Source organism: Artemia sp. Qi Xiang Cuo, chromosome 11, assembly GCF_049724085.1.
Source record: "Artemia sp. Qi Xiang Cuo chromosome 11, ASM4972408v1, whole genome shotgun sequence".
In the NCBI taxonomy this organism is placed as follows: Eukaryota; Metazoa; Arthropoda; class Branchiopoda; order Anostraca; family Artemiidae; genus Artemia; species Artemia sp. Qi Xiang Cuo.
Window position 1 is genome coordinate 8,080,055 of NC_142804.1, and position 12,509 is coordinate 8,092,563.

The following is a 12,509-nucleotide window of genomic DNA, read 5'->3' on the forward strand; positions in this document are numbered from 1 at the left end:
CAAGGTCTTAACACTCTCCAGCTTATAGGAGTATTTCTGTATGGAACTCAATTAATGAATCTATTAAATCCATAAAATCATTTGGCACACTGCAAAAACGATAACTCTCTTGCACAGTATTTGATACCGCATGAGTTAATGTCTTATTTTTTCTTTTGTATCTTATCATCTCACTCTCCTTCTTTGACTCCACTCTTCTCAATTCTTTCCTTTATAATTTTTTATCCCTCTCTTATGTTATCAGCTTTCCTCTTTTCATTTCATAGTGTGATATAAATTTGTTTACCAACATCAGATGTGACTCGCACAAGCATTGCTTTGAGTCGAAATAATCATGTTAATTGTTTCCTTTGTTCATTTATTTAAAAATAAAAGGTTGATTGATTGATTGATTGATGGATAGCTTTACACAAACGACAGCTAATTGACGGATAGAAGCAGAGGCATGCAACTTTTAATATCCGTAAGGTACGTTTGGCTTAATTTAGAATGGTCAGAAAAGGGTTTCCCCTCCAAATCGGTTTGTAAATCTGTCCTGGCCAGAGAAGCGACATTATGGAAAACTCGGTGGCTTTGTCTGAGTGAAAGCAATGCAGGCACAGGTAGAATACCTGAAACACTATGGGAAACTTTACAGAAACAGAACTGCGATGCTGATATTTTCCCGAATATTTCAGCGCTCTTGTAGATTCTCATGACCCTACCTGTCAGTGTGGCATCTGTTGAACGAAGTTTTTCTATCTTGAGAAGACTGAAAACGTGGCTAAGATATAAAATGACGGAGGAAAGACTCACCGGACTTGCTCTTCTTCATGTTCACCGTGATATTGTCATGAGTGTAGAAAGTGTTATTGATAGATATTCTAACAGTGGGAATAAGAGGCGAGAATTTGTTATGTAATATTGATAGTGTTTCTATAAATGTAGTTTTGTAGATAGCTTTACGGAACCGACAGCTAAATGACGGATAGAGGCAGAGGCATGCAACTTGCAATATCAGTAAGATATGCCAGGCTTAATTTAGAATGGGAATTATTCGCAACGAGTTCCCCCCCCCCCTTCCTAAAATCCTGTATCCGCTACTGAAGCCATGGGACTGTAAGTCTTCCATATGGGGGCTTTGGACCAGGCATTTCTAATAGTGTACTTTGTGTTTTAATCTGACGCTAATTTTAGGAGTTATGGGCTGTTGTATCTCTTAGTAGGGGACGTGATCGCCTCTTAATAGGTTGTTAGCTACCCCTGCAACCTGGATTTCATTATAATGAGCTCGTAATAATGTTAAAAAAGAAATCCTAGTTTGATCTTCTTATGCAAGATGATGTTAATAGCATTTGGTACTCCAGTATTGTACGAAAATGAAGTTCTTTGAATATATAGATATTATAAAAAAATATTTTTGTTAATTAAAAAGGTTTCTAAATACAACAATGTCTTTTAAAATGAGCCATTAAATTAGTCTTTAGGATATTCCAGTGCCCCACTAGCTGAGGAGGAAAAAAAGAAAAAAAAGATGTTGTCGATGCTGAATATCGTGATTGCACCCATTTTTCTTGTTTCTTCAAGTAAATAGATTTTCCTTGTTGTTGAAACCAAGGGATTGTAAGTTTCCTATACAGGGGTTTCGGACAAGACGGTTCAAATAGTGTATATCGTGTTTTGATCTGAAGCATTTTTAGGAGTTAAGGGATATTGTATGCCTTAGTATAGGACGTGATTGTCTCTTACTAGGTTATTAGATACCGCTACAACCCTGATAATCTTTTAAAACATAAAAAAATCTGAAAGACATGCTTTTTAAGCCACGGCCAACGATTGACCTTCTGAACTTCCACTTCAAACAGTTAGTAAAGCCTGGAACTTACCTGGGTGCTGACGAATCCATAATTTTCTTTAGAATACGTTCCACACTCTAAGCAATATAACCCAATGAAGCCATAATTTCCTAAAGGCTATAGGGGTTTCGGACAAGACGGTTCAAATAGTGCATATCGTGTTTTGATCTGAAACTTTTTTTTAGAAGTTATGGGCTATTGTATGCCTTAGTATAGAACGTGATTGTCTCTTACTAGGTTATTAGCTACCGCTGCAACCCTGATAATCTTAAAAAAAAAAAAAATCTGAAAGATATGCTTTTTAAGCCACGGCCAATGATTGACCTGCTGAACTTCCACTTCAAGCAGTTAGTAAAGCTTAGAACCTACCTGGGTGGGGTGTTGACAAATCCATAATTATCTTAAGTATACGTTCCACACTTTAGGCTATACAACCAAATGAAGCCAATAAAGATGAGTATACAAGCTTTGGTGCTTGGCCTGAACTGGTAATTACGTCTTTAATTTTGACGTTTGTCAAAGAAAATTACAAGTTTTGAAAGTTTATTTAGGATCTGGACTTGGCGGTAGAGCTGTTTGATAATTGACTAAAGGTCTCAGTAGAAAAGAATGTAACTTTATCTTTTATAATTTTTTTTTCTTTTGTCTTCTGCTTGAGGAGCCTAGGGAAGATGGTATTTTGGCATCTTTACTATTGACTGAAATCGGAAGGGGCTTCCTATTCTTTTATCTTTTATAAATTTTTTTCTTCTGTCTTCTGCTTGAGCAGCCTAGGGAAGAGGGTATTTTGGCAACTGTACTATTGACTGAAATCAGAAGGGGCTTCCTATTCTTGCTTCCGACAGAACTTTGTATAGAGGGAGCAATTGGTGTCTAGAAATGGATGGATTCCAATACTGTTCTGTTTGCCTCCAACTACCAAAGTACAGAGGTAGCCTCTGTAAGGAGAAAGAATTATGATGGGTCTACCTCCGTTATAACAGCTCGTCAAGAAGCAAAAGATTATAATGACCATAAGGGGGTCTAAAACTTTCAGACCAGAAAAGGGTAGCATACGAAAGAGGTAGATAGTCATTGAAATAGTGGCACCAGTTTTTCTGTTATTTTGTTGATTTGACACTCTTCAATCCCAATGTTTTGCATATTCTTCTGTTTCCTGAAGAAAAAATGACGCTTCTCGAGTTTCAGCAAAGGGTTGTGAGGAGAAGAATCGTGTCTGTGCACCAGTCAAAAAGAAAAATTGAAAGCACTTTCTAGCAGGCCGTTGCAGTTAACAAAATAAGAAGAGGAAGTTGTGGTGCCTCGGTTTCAGACAATATATGTTTTAGTGGCCTAAGTGACCACTGGCCTTGCTTTTTTAAATACTTAAGATTTGAAATGTGTTATCTTAAAGCAAGTTGAGTCAAGACCGTTCTCGATTTGCTCCAAATGCGGTGTGACGTTGTACATCAATGAATGGAAGAATTGTTTCGGTGATCAATGACGGAGTTGTAATTAACCTATTTGATCGACGTTTTCTATTCTGATTAAACTATTTTTTCTTTTAGAAAAAAGTAACTTGCTCAGAGGAACCTCTTGGTCTTTTTAACTAGCATTTGATAAGGCTGATTTGTCCAGCAAGACCAAAGAGTTCCGCTTCGAACAGATATTATCTTACAATTTTATGAGTTATTTTAGCATATTCAAAATAAGCGTGTCTTTCTGGTCAGGAACCACATATTTTACGCCAAATTTGATCGAAAAATAAGGCCTTGGTCGTGAAACGGTGATTATAAAGACGAACAAAAAAAATTGATGAACGCCTCTAAAGCATATTAGAACGTATGCATATATTTATGAAAATGGAAATTCTGTAATCTCTTCATGGTTCAAAATGTGACTGAAATATAATTAATCACTACATGGATTATACGGAGACCAAATATTTCGCCAAAATTCTGTGTCATACCCTGTCTTACAAAAAATAGAACAATAATTGTCGGCAACACTGCCCAAAATAAAAATTTGAAGAAGCAGATTTACCCACTGCACCTACCAAGTCAAAAATAATCCAATTTCACCGAAAGCGAAATCATGTTAATGCAAAACTAACTCTAAATGGAACAACTATTCCAGAAGATAATCATATTAATTACCTAGGTCTCATGCTTGACCAAAAACTTAATTTCCACCTCCACCTTTCAAACACAATAAAAAAATGCTATAGAAAAACAATTATACTAAAAAGACTTCTTTCTACACGCTGGGGCTGTAAGGAGAAAACCTTACTCCAGTTTTATAAATCAGATATAAGACCCCATATTGACTATGGACTCATCGTCTATGGTGCATGTGCAAAGACCCAGATGCAAAAATTGAAACAATACAAAACGATATAATACGTCTCATATTTGGTCTTAGGAAGCCCACAAGCACCAAGTTTCGGCTTATGGAGAGTGGATAAAAACAATAAGGGAGAGACACAGCTTTCTTTTGATAAAATATCTTACAAAAATTGAATCAAATAGCTCACACACCCTACATAATTGGTTGAGAAATCCAGCCATGTATAGAGGCATTGCAGATGAGTATGCCAATATTCAGAAGAAGTTTCGTGTACTCGCAAAGTCTATTGCACCTATTTTCCCCCAATCCCCTCCATGGAATTGGTCAATCCACATAATAAATACTGATTTCTAAAAGTGGACTAAACATTTAACCCCCATTGCTTTTGTCCAGAAAAAATTTGCTGAACTTAATACAATTACTTATAAAAACCATTTCTAAATATTTGTTGATGGGTCCAAAATTAATGAGAAGGTAGCAAGTGGTGCCTTCCTTCCTCGCCTGAAAATTGCAATGAGTGAGAGATTGTATAATAATGTATCTATAATGTCTGCAGAGTTAAATGCCATAATCATGGCATTAGAACACCTTATGGAAAATAAACCCTTGATTGCTAATTCAAATAATATTATAGTTTATTCTGACTCTTTATCAAGCCTTGAGTTGCTGTCTTCAGCTCCTCAGTATAAGCTGGATATTGACGCTTATCATTGTCTTAGTATTATAGATAATCTTGCTTCAAGTGGCATAAGATCTTATCTTCAGTATATCCCTAGCCACTCTGGTATAATTGGGGATCATCAGGTTGATGAAATACCAAAAGATACTATAAACAATGTCCACCCAAGTGGGAGACCAAACCCCATCAAAGATTATAAATCAATGGAGACTATCTGATATTATGTTTAATTAGAATAACTCTATTCTTTCCTCCTTTCCCAATATGTATTTTTCTAAAATTTATCATAGAATTCGTTCTGGAACAAATGGACTAAACCTTCTTGCATTCTCGTATCAGTTTCCTAATTCAAGTGGTTCAGTTCCCCTGTCCCCTCTTTGCAGGTATTGTATTATGAAATAATGAAACAATTGACCACTGCCTATTTGAATGTAATATGCTAACGTCTGCACAGCATACCTTGCATTGTAAACTGTTAAAGTGCTTCAAACACCACAAAATCTCACTATCAGCCAAGAGCCTAGCCGACTATTCCTGCACACAGAGCACAGAAATCGATATCTATCATCTTATATTCGAACTCCTTGAGTCGAAAGATCTACTGAAAGATATTTGAGAATATCTAATAAATAAGAGACAACCAAGCCAGTAGCTCTGTAGCCCACAGAGTGAAGCAAAAGGAAAAGGGCTAAATAGTATCAACTGAAAAGCCCGCCTGCTATGAAATAGAAGAAGAAGCAGAAGTAATAAGGAGAAAATCCACTTTTATGTAAATCTAAGATGAATTATATTACGCCATTTAATGACTTTTTTTGGTATGTGTAAGGCGTATTTCGGGTATGTGTATGTGTAGAGCATAGCCTCTTCATACCTGAATATCAGTCTATAATAGGCTTCTAAAAAAATAGTTGGCCAGGGATAGGCTATTCAATTTCCCATTTGGGGGAATTATATATGCTTTATTTTCTAGGTAAAACTCTAGTTTAACTACTTTCCACTATCTTGGAAAGGGTTTAGGTTTGGAAAATGAAACCCAGTAGTGAATTCAGGACCAAAAGCATACTCTGGAAAGGTAGGCTATTGCCAAGCTTCTCTATCAGTCCTCTTTTTATTTCTAAGTCTTAGAAATTTGCCAGTAAAATTCTACTTCAGCTACTTTTGGCTATCTTGGATAGGCCTAGGAGTTAGGTTAGGAAAATGAAACTTTCAGGGATAGGTCTACAAACTAAAGTATGGGTTAAATATTTACCAAATCATATTATTGAGTAACAACTAAAGTGAATATGCCATTTGATGCCTTTTTTATGCTGATTATGAATATAATAATCATTTCTAGCCTATTGGAAATGAATTTTAGCCCCCCTCCATATAGCCTATAGCCTATGCCAATTCAGGGTATATATTTCTACATTAGGGGGGGGGTAAAGTTTAAACTTACCACCCATTTAAAACAGAAATAAAATCCCCCCCCCCCTAATGTAGAAATATATACCTTGAATTGGCATATATGGGGGGGGGTCTAAAATTCATTTCTGATAGAAATGATTATTATATTTGTAATCAGCATAAAAAAGGCATCAAATTTGAAGTACCTACCTCCACTCCTTCTCTCCTTAGAGGGTCCTGACCTTTAAAAATCCATGTGTCATAAAAGTGAAACCTTGCAAAATAGATTTTCTGCTTAAATTAAGTACAACAAAATTGTTTTCAGCTTCACAACTTTGCTCAATCACAATTTAGGCTATCAGGTTTTAAAGATATGCTAGTGTATGCAAATACATTTCCTAAATATTAAAAAATACAAAAAACATTGCTGTGGCTTAAAAATATACTCAACTATCAGGAATTGCATTTTCAGAACTAAAGCAAGAGAAGAAAAAATTGATAACTGAAAATTAAGGTAAAATGCTGTTTTGTCAAAATTTCAACAGGTAGGTTATAAACCTATCACGTAGGCAAATTTCAGGACCTTCTAGAGGTAAAAAGAGTGGAGCTAGGTACTTCAAAATACCTTCCTAGGACATACTTTAGCTTGGGGACCCATCCCTGAAAGTTTCATTTTCCTAACCTAAACCCTTTCCAAGATGGCCAAAAGTAACAAAAGTAGAATTTTACCAATTTGCCTACTTGACAGATTTGATAGAATTTTACCTATTTGCCTACTAAAATTTTGGTACTCCTCTGAAATTCAGGACACACAAAAGAAAGACCACATTGAAATCTCAAAGCCAGTATTGATAAACTTTCCACTGCATAGTGATATATTGCTCAGTCCATGACAAAGATTTAAACTTTAGATTTTTGGGGTTTAGGGGCACTAAAAGGTAGCTAGGTTAGGTTAGGTTACATATTTAATATATGTTATTTCTCTCCCCCCCCCTAATGTGCAAATATATAGCCCAAATTTTTTCATAAACTAATATATTTTCATCCTATTTTGTTTATGTCATTACCATTAACCAAACATTACTTCTTGTGTGTGTCCTGTATTTCAGAAGAATACTGAAATTTTGTATAGCCTACGCTTTTACAACTCAAAGATTTTTAAAGGTCACTGCTCTCTAGAGGGAGAAGGAGTGGAGGTAAGTACTTCAAAATACCATCCCAAGGCATAGCCTACTTTAGTCAGTGGGCATTTGGAATTTTTTTTTTTTAGTTTGTTAATGTATACCCATTGATATGATGAGGTTTCATGTGATAAACATTCCTGAAAAGTTTTCAAACAGTTTTTGGTATTGAACTGTAAGTAAGGAGCACCCCAGCTCAATGGTAACTAAAACTCTAGAAAATGGGTTTTTGATACCAATAGATACATCAAAAGAATCAGATTTCAATGCTGATTTCAAATATATAACTTTCATCAAGTTTAGTCCTACCCATCAAAAGTTATGCACCTGAGAAACTTTGGCTGATTTTCAAAAAAAAGGGGGAAAGACCCCCTATAAGCTATAGAACATTGATGAAAATCACACCATCATATTCAGCATATCAGAGAACCCTACTGTAGAGGTTCAAGCTCCTATCTACAAAAAGGTGGAATTTTGTATTTTTTGCCAGAAGAAAGATCACAGATGCATGTTTATTTGTCTTTTTTTTCAGGGGTGATTGTATCAACCCAGTGGTCCTAGAATATTGTGGGAGGACTCATTGGATCATAAAAATTAAAAGTTCTAGTGCCCTTTTTTGTGACCAGAAAAAATGGAGGGTAACTAGGCCCCCTCCCATGCTCATTTTTTCCCAAAGTCACTTGATCAAAATTTTGAGATAGCCATTTTGTTCAGCATGGTTGAAAATATGATAAATATGTCCTTCAGGATGACTTAATCCCCCAAAGTCCCCAGGGGGAGGACTAAGTTATGAACTTTGCCCAGTGTTAATATATAGTATTGGTTATTAGGAAGTATACAGACGTTTTTAGGGGGGATTTTTTCTGGTAGTAGGGGGGGGGGGGGGTTAGGGGTTATGTGGGAGAATCTTTCTGTGAAGGAAGTTTTCATAGGGGAAGGGACATTGCTATGAAGGGGGCGCTGGATTTCCCAGCATTATTTAAAAAAAGATCAGAAATTAAATATAAGAAAAACAAGTTTGACTTTCTCACAACTCTTATTTTTTTTTAAACAATAAAAAACTCTTGCATAAAGAGCAAGGCATTGAGGAGGGGATAGCCCCTTTCATATACAGAATAATTTCTGTTCGTTTTAAGTTTTAACGTTGTTCCTTACTTTCAGTTAAAAAAACCTGTTTTTTTTATTTAATTACACTAAAAAACCTAGTGCAAGTGACTGCTCAAAGCACAAGAAGTTTGAAAATATCTTGTTTTTTGTTCTATTTTGTTAAAACTCAGTTAAATTGCAGAATTAAAACAGTTGGAACATTGTACTTAGTCAGAACAATTAGGTTAGCAATACTAACATAAGTTAAAGATAACTGGGTCACATCAATTGGCCTGTGTACTACTTTCCAAGCAGTATTTATGTCAAATATAGAACACCACATCCCACAAAGCACAAGTCTTGAATTCCACAGTTTGTATACACTTTACACTACAGTAATGTTTGTAACAGTTATTATTGTCTATGTCTACAGTGCAGAGTTGCTGGTCACCTACAAGAGAATAATGCTTCTTCAGTGATTCAGCAACTGTCTGATGATGGTATTCAACAATCTGGAATATAAGCTGGTGCTGTGTTTCATCATGTGTTAAAGACTGATTGAAGTTGCTTGCTAACTTCACTGCCCTTTCTGCACAATCATTCACTTCTTGTAATGCATAAACCTTCAGTTTTGCTGTTGTATTCCTAGCACATTCATGCCATATTCCTGGATCAGTTTCAGTAAATGATGCATTGATACTGAGTGCTGTTAAAAGATTGTTAGACCTTTCAGTAGCAAAATCTGCCAGTGACAGACTTTGAAATGAGCTAATTGTTTTTGGATCAACTCAGCTCAAATCATGTTTGTTCATTGGTTTTGCCAATGCCATAGTAAGTTGTTTCTTTTCTGCATTGTTCAAATGACCTGAAAGCAATGCCATGGAGACTAAATCTTTGCTGAGGTACCAAAGGTGACCCTTCATCTTCTTTAGTGCAATTTGTGCCACCTAATAGTCAACTGCAGAGTAAGACTCCAATATCTGATGCAGACACTGATCATTAAGTGGGGCATCACAACTGATAGGAGCAGAGAACCATGATTTGGCATAAATTGTGACAATGAACAGGACAATACATTGCATAGAATCAAGTTCTTTTGGTGTTAACTTAAACTGTTTTTGAAATCAGTGTATCTTTAGCCAATGAATATCCTTAGCCATCCATCTGGCCCAATGGTAAGCACCTGGCAATGATAAGCAGGTTCTTGTTCAGGATTCTTCTCATCAAGAACCACCAAGCATAGCTTCAAGAACTCCAGGTAATCATACTGTGGAAGACTATCTATACATAACTGATGGTGCAGGAAGGTGACAATTTCTTGCTTCTTCAGATACAGCCAGTCTTTTTCAGGTTCTGTTAGACTACCTGTGTCTCTGTCAAGAGCAGCAATACTGCTTTGGTCAATGAATTTCCACTGCTCTTTAAATCTACTGAAGATACCAATCTGAGAACCAGAGGATAGAAAGAACATATTGAAAACAGCAGCAGATACTATTTCAAGGATGTGGTGCCTGAGCCAAGAAAAGGAGATGCTTGTTGAAAGCTTGTTGGATGACTGTGATGGCTCCTGAAGGGACACCAGTATTTGAACTAGTTGTGTCAAAGCAAAACCCAGCAAGCCATTCTGGGACTCCTTTCCATTCTTGCAAAGCCTCAATTACTGCTTTACAAATCAGTTCACCTGAACCTGCTGGTAGTTTAGGAATACTGAGAAGCTTCTCAATGTTTATGCCTGAAACCACTATTGGCATGCAATCAACAAAACTACCATCATTGTCTGGTAGCTATTTGCTGTCAAAGTGTGCCACTAATGTTGTTGCTGGCAGAAAGAATGCTTTCTGCTATTGTGCAGTTGACTGACAAACTTTTTTTGTTGCTCTATAGATTGAGCTAGTGCACATAACAATATTCTCAATGTCAATGCCAGAGGCTTTCAGAGCTGGAGCAACTATATGCATAGCTTCTTGTGGTGTTGTATTGGTACAATCTAAGCTTGCAGCAAACATTGAGTCATCAACCAGGCAATGCCTATTTATTACAATAGAAGGGATTTGTGGTGGAACAATTTCATTCATAACAGTTTCTTAGTTCAGCTGTGCAGATAAGCCAGATAACTGCAATAGCCCTGGTCTATAATCTTGCCCATCATTTGATGATTCATTCTTGGAGTTACAAAGCTGGCTGTATTCTTCTACTGATGTTGAACATAACATCACTAATGTATACCAATCCACTTTTGCCTTTTCTCTGCGTCTTTCTTTATCCTGGAGCCTCTTCTGTCTTTTCCTGTGATGAATTTTTTTTATCTAAATCCTGTTCACCCATAAACAGCTTTCTGTCACTTATCTGGTCTTGCAAGAAACACAAGTCTTCTGGAATTTTTATAAGTTGATTACAATCAGCATGTCCAGATATCAAATAGCTTTTCCAACTGGGCACAAAATTCTTGTTCCACTTCTGCTTGTCTGTTACTTCAGCGTGGCTTGTTCTTTGCAATCCCTGAATGTTTTCATACAGTACTTTCAATTTTGCCACAGCACTTGGCTTTTATGTTGTTGGAAGGCTGGTGTTGGCCCACAGTTCCAAAACTTCATTAATAAGTATGTGAACAGCTATCAAATAGGGTGCATTTGCTAGTTCTCAGGTCAAAAAATAATTGGCGTAACACCAGACCATTTGTTGGTAGCTGGTACATGCAAGTTGTGGCATCAAGTAGCCTACTGACAGCAACTGGCCTACCAGCCATACTTCTGTACTAGACCTCGTTGTAACCTTCTTGTTCTCATTCAGTTCAGAAACTACCAAACACTTTTCAAGTCAGTTGACAGTGCTATAAAGAAATAACAAACCAAGAAATACTAATAGACAGTGTAGTCTGAATTAAAGATGGCAGATATCATCAACATAGAGTTAAATATAAACATCATAGAGAACATGTAAACATCAAGTAAGTAATAAGACTGCATATAAGGTTGATTATGCTACAAGGATTGTCCATTAATATCATGCAAACCAGTATAGAAATGCAATAATTACTAACATTGCATATAGCAAAATAAGTTGAAAATTTGGATGCTTTAAGGGGTCACTTAATGATTTCCTATCTACTACTACTACTAACAACTCATCGCAGCACCAAGCCGCCTGTGGCCAACACAGCTACGCACGCTCCTCCTCCACCCCAATCTATTCAAAGCCTCCCTTTTTACACCCGCCCACGAAGTCCCCATTTACTTTAAATCTTTCTTTATGACTTCCTCCCACCTCAACCGCGGACAACCTGCTTTTCGTTTAGCCCTAAACGGTTGGCCGAAAAGGACAATCTTCGGCAATCTGTCATCCTTCATCCACTCAATATTCCTAAACCACCTCAACCTTTCTTTCATTATAGACCTAGAAAGCGGTATTGAACCACATTTTTCGTATAGCCTATTGTTTGAAATACGGTCAGTCAGCCGGGTACCCAGAACAATCCTTAAGCAATTTCTCTGGATAACATCTAGCAAATCTTCATCCGCTTTTCGGAGCGTCCATGCTTCAGAGCCATATTTGACCACTGTCATCACTGTAGCTTCTAATATTCCAATCTTGGTTTGTAGACTTATCTTCCTATTGTTCCAAACTTTTTTTAATTATGAAAAAACACCCTGAGCCTTGGCGATTCTATTTTTAACATCTTCACTGCTCCCACCATCTTTACTAATAATACTACCAAGGTAAGTGAAGCTGCCCACATGATCAATATTTTCATTACCCAACGTCACCTTTTCATCTTAACTTATTCCTAGCCTTAGTGACTTAGTCTTCTTAACCTTAATTTTCAAACCAATACTAGCACCCTGAACTCGCAAAACCTCTAAAACCTCATTCCTTTGCTCACACTTTCATCTAGGATGCTTAAATCATCAGCATAATCCAAGTCCAGGATTTTCCTCCCCATTTGATTCCGTGGTTTCCCATTGCCTTTCCTGTGCTCCTTAAAACAAAGTCCATCAAAATAATCCATATAAAGGGGGA

General features: G+C 36.7%; 1 protein-coding gene across 4 annotated transcripts in view; it reads left to right on the forward strand.

The window, feature by feature from the left end:
* Positions 1 to 5,591: 5,591 nt before the first annotated feature.
* Positions 5,592 to 12,509, forward strand: part of Snrk (SNF related kinase) — a 74,976-nt gene continuing 68,058 nt past the window's right edge. The window contains exon 1 of one of the 4 annotated variants that reach the window (XM_089096258.1): positions 5,592 to 5,654. The gene's annotated coding sequence lies outside the window, so the exon portion shown is untranslated. Of the gene's footprint in view, positions 5,677 to 12,509 lie in introns of all 4 variants that reach the window. The other 3 variants (XM_089096261.1, XM_089096259.1, XM_089096260.1) reach the window with 3 other exon arrangements.